This window comes from Pituophis catenifer, unplaced genomic scaffold, assembly GCF_029215685.1.
Source record: "Pituophis catenifer annectens isolate HBS135680 unplaced genomic scaffold, rPitCat1.0.hap2 SCAF_1, whole genome shotgun sequence".
Classification (NCBI taxonomy): domain Eukaryota; kingdom Metazoa; phylum Chordata; class Lepidosauria; order Squamata; family Colubridae; genus Pituophis; species Pituophis catenifer.
The window spans coordinates 294,798,127-294,808,252 of NW_027256881.1; positions in this window are offsets into that span (position 1 = coordinate 294,798,127).

Genomic DNA, 10,126 nt, shown 5'->3' on the forward strand with positions numbered 1-10,126 from the left:
GAGACCTTGACTATGTGTCAGAATGGTCAAACAATTGGCAACTCCAAATATCAACCAACAAATGCTCTGTCTTACACATTGGCAAAAAAAATCAGAACATCAAATACAAGCTGGGCGGATACGACCTCTTAGACGACCCTCATTCTGTCAAGGACCTTGGAGTACTCATCTCAAATGATCTACCGTAAGTGCCAGAGCTCACTGCAACAGCATTGCCAAAAAGGCATTAAGAGTTCTTAACCTAATCTTACGAAGCTTCTTCTCCAGTAATATTGTACTGCAAACTAGGACATACAAAACCTTTACTAGACCAATTCTCAAATACAGTTCATCTGCCTGGAACCGCATTGTATATCAAACTTTAATACAATTGAGCGAGTCCAGAGATATTTCACGAGAAGAGTACTCCACTCCTCTGCTCATAACAGAATACCTTATTATATCTAACACCAGACTTGAAATTTTGGGATTAGACAATTTAGAACTATGCCACCTTCAGTCTGACCTAAGCGTAGTACACAAAACAGGGGTAAGTGCTACGAGTTCGCACCGGTTTGGGCGAACCGGTAGTAAAAAAATGCTACCAGTTTGTCTGAACCAGTATTTCCAACGATCAGCTGTGCTGTGCAATTTATATTAGCTAGAAAGCAGGAAATCCTGCTTTCTAGTGAATCTAAATCATGCAGCACAGCTGTTCCCCCCCCTCACTGTTCTACTTACCTTCAAAAGGCTCCTTTTTCCATATGAAGCACGTGTTTGGTGTGCACTGCACATGCATGCGCAATGTGTGTTTGGTGTGCACTGCACATGTGCACTCACAGCATGCAATTGGAGCGCACTGTACATGCGCACATGCATTGTGCATTTGGCACACACTGTGCATGCATATGCACAGCATGCGTTTGGCATGCACTGCATATATGCACATGCAGCATGCATTTGGCGCGCGCAGCACATGCATGGGCAGCGAATCGGTGGCAACCCGTGGAGGATTTCACCACTGCAAAATTACCTGCTACAACATCCTACCTGTCAATGACTACTTCAGCTTCAACTGCAGTAATATACGAGCACAAAATAGATACAAACTTAAAGTAAACCACTCCAAACTCGATTGCAGAAAATACGATTTCAACAACAGAGTGGTCAATGCCTGGAATGCACTACCTGACTCTGTGGTTACTTCCCCAAACCCCGTAACTTTAACCTTAGACTGTCTACTGTTGACCTCACCCCATTCCTAAGAGGTCTGTAAGGGGCGTGCATAAGCGCACCAACGTGCCTACCGTCCCTGTCCTACTGTCCCCATTTATTCGTATCCTTATCCTGTATTCATAATCATGTTTATACTTATATCTGTTATCTTATAAGTGTTTGACAAATAAATAAATAAAAAATATATGTAAACACAGTAGAGTTTTTGAATGAACTCCCCTCCTGTCCAAGAATTTGACTCCTAATCAGGGGTGAAATGCTCCCAGTTCGGACTGGATCACCCGATCCGGTAGAGATGGAGGCGGGTAATTTGGAGAACTGGTAGCAAAAATCCCTGCCCCACCCCCTGCCCAGCTGAGCCACACAATCATCAGAGGCTTTTTTTTTTTTTACTTTTAAAAGCATCTTTTCTATAACTTCTTCGGCCGAAAAAATGCTTTTAAAAGTAAAAAAAAAAGCCTCTGACAATCACGCGGCTCAGCTGGGATCATCAAAGGCTTTTAAAAGAAAAAAAGGGTTTTTTTCTTTTAAATGCCTCTGACGATCCAAGCTGAGTTGCCTGATCGTTAGAGGCATTTAAAAGAAAAAAAGTCTCTGCCGATCAGGCAACTCAGCTGGGATCGTCAGAACCTTTTGAAAGCATTTTTTTACAACCTCTTCCCCGAAGAGGTTGTAGAAAAAATGGTTCTAAAAGTTAAAAAAAAAATTGGGCACGCCCACCCAATCACATCACCACCACCACCAAGCCACGCCCACAGAACTGGTAGTACCAAATTTTAAATTTCACACTGCTCCTAATCATACTTCTTCTAAGCATTCTGGCAGTCAACCAGAATTCCGGCGCCAGTCAAATAGCTCATTTTCTTTGTGTTCCTTCCTGCTTCATTATGGCCAGCTATAATGGAAGAGCCAACTGTAAGTGTTTGAAATACTAGCTGTTGGCTTTCAAAAGAAGCAAAATATCTGAGGCTCTAAAAAATAAAAATGAAAGTTTTGAAAGTTTTTTGGCTTAATCATGCTATCTTTGCCTGGTTTAAAACTTGTGCTATATTAAAACAATCTTCCGAAAGTAAAATCTATGTATTTGGAGGAAAAAAATGTGTCCCAATTCTTTTCTTTTCTTTTGTCCTAGTTATGACTGCAGATAAAAACTTTTCCACCAAGAGGAATGTTCCAAATGTATTATTCTCCAACTATAGTTTTATATCAACAATTTCACATCAGTGGTCATTTTGATTGCCTATGTAGATCAAGCCTTTTTCTTACAAAGTTTCCTTCAGATGGACTCCTGTTGAGTTAGTGGTCATGACTGATATGCTTAGAGTTTGCCATCCTGGATGCCAAGTCTAGTCTGAATGTCTGATCAACTGTGTGACAAACCATAATAATTATAACAACAAAAACAACAACAGTAGGGAGGAAACAGAAAAGAGTAGCAGAGGCATCTAGTTAAATATACAACAATAGAAAGTTGTTCAGGTCAACTGGTCCAATAAATAAAAATACATTTTCAAATATACCTTCCTATAAATGTTCATAGCCTAATTTGGAAGGAAGAAAAAACATTGTCATATACCATTGCTACAATAAAGTAGTTGATCACACTGAGTATCGAAACTGCTCGTTCTAACACACTTTCTTAGAAGAATTTCTTATATATGTGGGAATCACAAGGGCAACTAGGAGATGGGCAAATAATGACAGGCATGATGACTTCTTCACACAAATGGCAGAATGTAATGATGTCATTAATCATTATGTAACTCTCATTTGTCTGATGAAATCATTCTTATAATCATTTGGAGGTCATTGTGGCTTGTTACAGAGACGCCTACTTACTGTATTTTTCGGTGTATAAGACGCACTTTCCCCCCCAAAAAAGTGGGTGGAAATGTCTGTGCATCTTATACAGCAAATGTTGCCGAAGCCCCACCTACCCGCCGGCCCCCACCAGCCAGCCTCTGCCTCCCAGCAATTTACCTCCTTGCAGCAAACAGCAAACAGCCTGGTCAGCTTCAGCACCGCCTGATTTAGCACAAGCAGCTGATTGGTGGTTGGATCAGCCTCCCAGAATCTGCCTATCAGCTGTTTAAGGCTGCAGGGATCGTCGCTGCCGTTGCCACCAATTGCTGCTGCTGCTGCCTATCGCCACCTCACACGCCCCATTTTCAGCCTCCGCACATCCTGTTTTTGGCCCATTCCAGGCGGTGGGGATAGGCGATGGTGGCAGCAATCCCCACTGCTTGGCACAGGCCAAAAACAGGATGCACAGAGGCCAAAAATGGAGCACACGGAGGCGGCGATAGGTGGCAGCAGAGATGGGTGACGATGGCAGCAATGGGCTGAGGTGATCCCCACAGCCTGGAACAGCTGATAGGTGGTATTCCGGGAGGCCGATCCAACCGCCAGTCAGCTGCTTGTGCTAAATCAGGTTGTGCTGAAGTTGACCAGGCTGTTTGCTGTTTGCTGCAAGGAGGTAAATTGCTGGGAGGCAGAGGCAGGGTTTTTACCCTTGTTTTCCTCCCCAAAAGCTAGGTGCGTCTTGTACTTCAGAGCGTCTTATAGTTCAAAAAATATGGTATATGCATTATCATTACAGTAAGGTTCATATTAGACAATAAAAATACAAGTGAAGAAGTTTATCATGATCAGAATTTCCCAGGTGATTTCTCTTTTTTCTCTATCAGTCTTCTCCTGCCAGAATGGGATCCTAACCAGTCCACAATTCATGTGGCAAGATAAAGAAATAGGGAACAGGAATTAATTGGGGGAATGAGATTTTCTACTAGGCACATCTGGCAGAAGACTTAAGCAATGTATATGTCATTAATAATTTTGGCCAGTTTATAAAGTACAAAGCAACTATTTAGAGGTGATAAAGAGCTAACTAAGCCTCCAATAATTTCAGGCATCAGGTTATGAAAAATGATCTATGTTGTACTTGTGGCCATTTTTCTTCTTCTCTAAATACTGCATTGTCTAAACAGCTATAAGCATGTACAAACATGGTAGTGTCTTTTCCAGCTAGAGTTTTATTAAAAAGCATAAGCTTTTGTGAGATACAGTTCACTTCATTGGATGCAGCTCATGAAAACTTATACAAGTTTTAATAATAAAAGTCATTAATCGGAAAATGTACTATCAAATTTGCCAGCATAGGCCAAGATGCCTCTTCTTCTACAATGACTAGAAATATTTCATAATCATTCTAAAATTCAACAAGTTGTTAATTCTACCTTACAGAATACAAAGTAGGTGTAGGAATTAAATAGCTAATCCAGCTGGTCCTCATACTTTATGCCAAATCTAATAATATACAGAGAACCTGATATTCTTGAAAATACCCTACAGAATAACCAGCATGCTAATTACACTAGTTTGGGTTTGGCAGATACTTTGAAAATCATATTAAGGAATGTGTTGGCAGTGTTCCAAAGGAGATCTCAGTTCCTCCTCTTGTAAACAAGTGGGCCAAAGAAATACCTAGCAATTAAATACGGGAAGCAGCAATAGTTGTATTGCAGTAGCTGCTAAGAGATACTCAGCTGAACTGAAATTTAACAAACTTAGAGAGTTTCCGCGCTGTGATCATTTCCACTCCCAATTCTTTAAAAGCAGTCTGAGGCTGACTTGCATTCATCTTTATTTTTGTCAATCTCAGGATGCTAAGAACACAGAGAGAACATGTTACCCAGTCTCCCTTCAGATACCAATAGAAAAGTGTAAATATATTATTTAAATTAGAGTCCTTCCTTGAACTATTATAATAAGAATTTTCCCCATTCAACACAAAAAAGAACTAAAATAGTTGGCTATCACTCTCTAGCAGTGTTCTTGGTATCTCTTATGCTGCTTCATTCTTTAGAGTTCCTCTGAAAACCAAGGACCCACTGAGATCCATGAACATAAAGTCCTCATAGATATGATCTGATCCAAGGTCACTGTTGCCCTCTCATTCCAAATAGTGACTAAATCATCATCTAACTGTATACCTGAGGCTTAGGAACAACTCCATGGTCCCTTTGAAACCCACTAAGGTCCATCAAGCTGGTGATAGTCTGGTTAAATAACCCAACTTTTTAAACAAGGTGCTAATGCTTATTATCTTATGATTGTCATGGTGACCATCTAATCCTGAAACACATATAAGTCTATATCTAAGGATAGCAGATTGAAGCCCTCTTGGGCCATAAACCTGGAGAACTCCATTGCCAAGCCAATCATAGACTCAAGTTGTACCAGCAAGGAGGTTGGTACATAAAAAACAATCTTTTTCATTCTTACAGCCCAACTTTTGAAACAATGCTGGATTTCTCTCAGCTCAGTTTTATGCTCTCCTACACGAGAAAGGCCAGCAAATTAAATCGCTTCCAGGGACAGGACACCCTACAACAATATCAAGATATAGTAAAGTAGACTGTGACATAGAAGCAAATTACAATCTAAACTACAGTGGAGAGGGAAGTAGATTATGTTTATCTGGTATGCCCATCATTTTGTTGCTGATGTACCCTATATTTTATAGCAGAAAATCTACACGATGTGGCATAATAGGCTATCAATGTTGCCTATTCTGTCAATTCAAATAAGAGTACAACAAAGCTCTCATAATTTTTTCAACCATCCCTGTGCCCCCAAAATAATTACATTCCTTATAAAGGCCATAGTACACAGGTGTCAAACTCGTGTCATCACATTGCTGTCATTTGACATATCACGATCTTTTCCCCCCTTGAGGAACTGGGGTGGGCATGGCCTGCGTGTGATTCATCCAGTCCGCGGGCTGCCAGTTTGACACCTTTGCCATAGCATAACATCTGAAAGAATGTTAAACTGAGCCAAGAGGAAGCTTTGCAAAGTTTAGGCAATTCAGTGGTACAGAGAAGACCCAACGGCCCACCAGATATTGCTGAAGTATATCTCCTAGCTTCCCTCTTTTATTTATTATTTATTAATTAAATTTATATGTCATCCATCTCACTATCAAGTGACTCTGTGTCATTGCTGACTATGCTGACAGACGATGCTAGAAGTTGTAGTCAAGCAGTAGTGATGCTTATGCTCACTAGCCAAAGTGTTATGCCACTGTTCTTGTTGCTTGGGAATGTTTGTTCTTATAATAACTGAACAGAAAAAGCATGATGAAAGCATGGAAGTAAGCAGTAGTCGTGCCCATTCTTCCTGACATATACTACTACAATAAAATTTTAAAAAGATAAGCTGAGGTCTGAAGATGAGGAATTCTATCTTTGAAGAATTTGACACAATCAGTTATGGTTCAGTTAATAAGCAGCCAACTGATTAGGATGCCAGGCTAATTCTGACTGTCTTAATTTGGACCATTCATGCAGAAAAGAGAGATTAACTAGAGATGTGTGACCAATTCCAAGATTTTGTTCAATATGAAAATCAGCCAGAAGAGGTTTCACAATTATAAATAGTCAAAGGAAAGGGAATGCTTCACTAATCATCTCATCAGGACAAAACTTGGAGTGGAAGACTCATGCAAATGCAGCTAAGCTGCTCAGACCATTTTGCAGTTGATGTGTTCAGGTCCATTGGCATCTCTTTAACCCAAGCAGTGATAAAACGATGTAGTTAACAATACTAGCTCAATTCTATTCATTTGACAATCAGGGAGAGGGTAGAAGACAAAATATAAAACACTTCATTTTGAGGAGCTGTAAGATTGGGTATGGAACACACCTTATTTATCTGGCTGTTTTCATCGCATTATGTAATAAAAATGAAAGGAATTTCATGTCCTTTTTCTATGTCCATCTTCACTCATGTAAAATCAATGAAAACAATGAAAACAGTGCTGTCTTATTTTAAAGATTGACTTTCCCATTCCTAAATTCTGTGCAGCTCCTTCAGTCCTTTGGAGGGTGGAGAAGACTAGAGGGAAAAAAGGTATATTTTGATGTCACAGTCTGGAGTGGCCATGTTTGAGAATTGTTTGCGCTGGCAACATTTTGTTTGATCTTGGGCTTCACATGGGGAGGGGCACTGTTTATACCACATCACAAGGACCAGTACTGTTTCCTGGATTCTTCATGCAAAACAAAGTTCCCCTTTAAAGACAAACAAGTATTTGGTATGAGAGGTATGCAGAGCTTCGAAGACATAGCACAATGGCAGGAAATGTACTGCATGTCTAGAAAGGCTAAGGCCAAGTCTTTCAAGTTAAAAACAGCACTGTGAAATGCCCAAAGCTGAGACATGGCTGAGTTGATCAACAGTGTACTTCAGGATACGGACAAAAGATTCTCTTCTCACTCAACATTCTGAATATACACATGCGCACGCACTTACATATATACTGTGTTCAGCGTTAAGACTGCTTGTTTTTCCAAACTTTCCTATAAGGTTAGAAGTTTACCTTTCATATAGCGATAGGATTTCCTTTGGTTTAGTTTGGCCAATTAGATCTAACCTCCAAAATTGGGGATGACCACTGGATGACAGCAAAGAGATACACAAAGTGGAATTCCTTGGTACTCTCCAGTGGTTGTCCACATTTTTTGCATCTCAGCTCTTAGAGCCTTCAGTTCATAAGATATGTCAACCTGACATTGTGAATTAGTTAATTCACTTAATTAAAACCATTCATTATCACAATACATGAACTCCACCTATATGGGAGTTGTGATCTTTCAGATATTGTTGAACAACAAGCTCCCAGAGCAACAGCTAATGTAGCCAATTATCAAGGTCTTAGAAGTTGCCATTCATCAATATATGGGTGAATTATTAAAGAGATTTGAAAGGCAAAATATGATTCCAAGAATACATAGGCATACATGTAGCACCTTTCAGAAACACCTAAATCAAGCACAGCTTTTCCTGAGATCATCCAGCACTATTTCATCCTAGTAAAGTAATATGACTAAGTTGTGTCCTATAGGTCCATGTACATTGCTCGTCCAACACATTTAATCCAGACACTCTCTCTCCCCTCCCTTCCTCCCTTTCTCTGTCCTCTCTCTCTCCCTCTCTCCCCAATAAGAATATACAGGTAGTCCTTGACTTATGACCACAATTGAGCAAAAAAATTCTGTTGTTAAGTGAGACATTTGTTAAGTGATTTTTGTTTTTATGACCTTTTTTCCACAGTTGTTAAGTGAATCACTGTAGTTGTTAAGTTAGTAACATGATTGTTAAGTGAATCTGGCTTCCCCATTGATTTTGCTTGTCAGAAGGTCGCAAAAGATGATCACATGACTCCGGGGCACAGCAACAGTCATAAATATGATCCAGTTACCAAGCATCTGCATTTTTATCGCGTGGCCAGGGGGATGTTGCAAAGGTCATAACTCTGAAAAATGGTCATAAGTCACTTTTTTTCAGTTATGTTGTAACTTCGAATGGTCACTAAATGAACTGTTGTAAGTCAAGGGCTACCTGTATAGATGAACCCAGTGGGCTATGTCTCTTCTGTACAGAAGGAAGTCTTGCAATGTGGCATCCACATATCTAAGAGTAAACTCCGTGGTAGTTATTGTCCAGCAGACCATTTCTATGCAGAAGCTGAAAACCCCTTTGTCACTAGCTGAAGTTCTCAACAGCTGCAGAGGAGCTTGCAGTTCTCAGATAGCACACCTTCAAATTGAAACTTGTTTTTAAATTGCGGGGAATTTCAAATGCAAGTCACAATATGATGTGCGGATCTGGTTTTTTCCCCCATTATGTGGGGGGAAGTGGAAATGATACAAAACCCTCTGGACTTTTTAGGTTTAGCTAAAGTCAGCCTAATAAAATCATTTATGGATGATGGACTTTGGTAGTTCATTTTGTAAAAAGAACACAATTTAGGGTGGGGAGAAAACCAAATTAAACAATACTCCAAAATTGGAACTTGAAAAACTTGCCACTAACACAACAGTACTCTGGAAAAAAGGATAATATAATGTTGTAATATATTATATTAATATAATAATATATATTATATATAATATATATAATATATGTAATATCCTTGACCCATTAGGATTTTGTTTCAAGGGGATTCCCATTGGTGTCCTGTGTAATGTGAGAATATGTACTGATTTCACTGAAAGCCTCATGCAAACATGGTGAATAATTTCCCCCTTTTAATAATAGCAAAATCAATGCTCAGTTATGAAGAAATGACTAATACGTAGTGCTCAACATTATAGCTCAAGAATTACCAATCCATATTATAAATTATACAAGTTTGGGAAAAGCATGTGAACTCTGACAGAATGACCTTTTCAGCCCAATGCATGGGAAGGAAGCAGGAAGCCATTTGCGTTTTTGAACATTATTAATCTGCATTTCCTTTTGATATCTAAGGGTGATTCATGTCCAGTCCTCCTCTCAGCTGAGACCTGCTTTGTGCCTGTATAACAATACCACTTTTTCTCCCTGAAGACTGGACAGAATGAGGCTGCACTTTATTGAATGGAAGATTCTTATGAATCAAGAGGAAATAAAAGTCATTCTGAGTCACTTATCTGGAAATACAACCTTCTCATATCTACTGACAAGGTGATGTCAAAGAAACCATAATATGGGCTCGTTTACACGTACCCCTCATTGTGATTTCAACATGCCTTGCTAACTGTTGTATGAACATGTCCTCAAGCTGCAATAACTGTCTTCCTGATTATGTAAAGATCTAGAAATTTCTAGAAACATTGTGCCATCATAAATTTGAATGGTTGCTGGATGAATGTTCATTTAGTGAGACCATCTATAATAATTTATGAATTACCAAGTGATGGACACTTAGGCTGTTTATATCTTTGCATTTAGCTATATTTTTTGGTTTGCAGAAGTCCTATCCTGTCTTATCCAAACATAATCATTTCAATAATGTAAATACAAAGAAGGCAATCCTTTCCTTAAACACAAAGTATCAGGTTTCATGCTAAATTTCAACCAACCA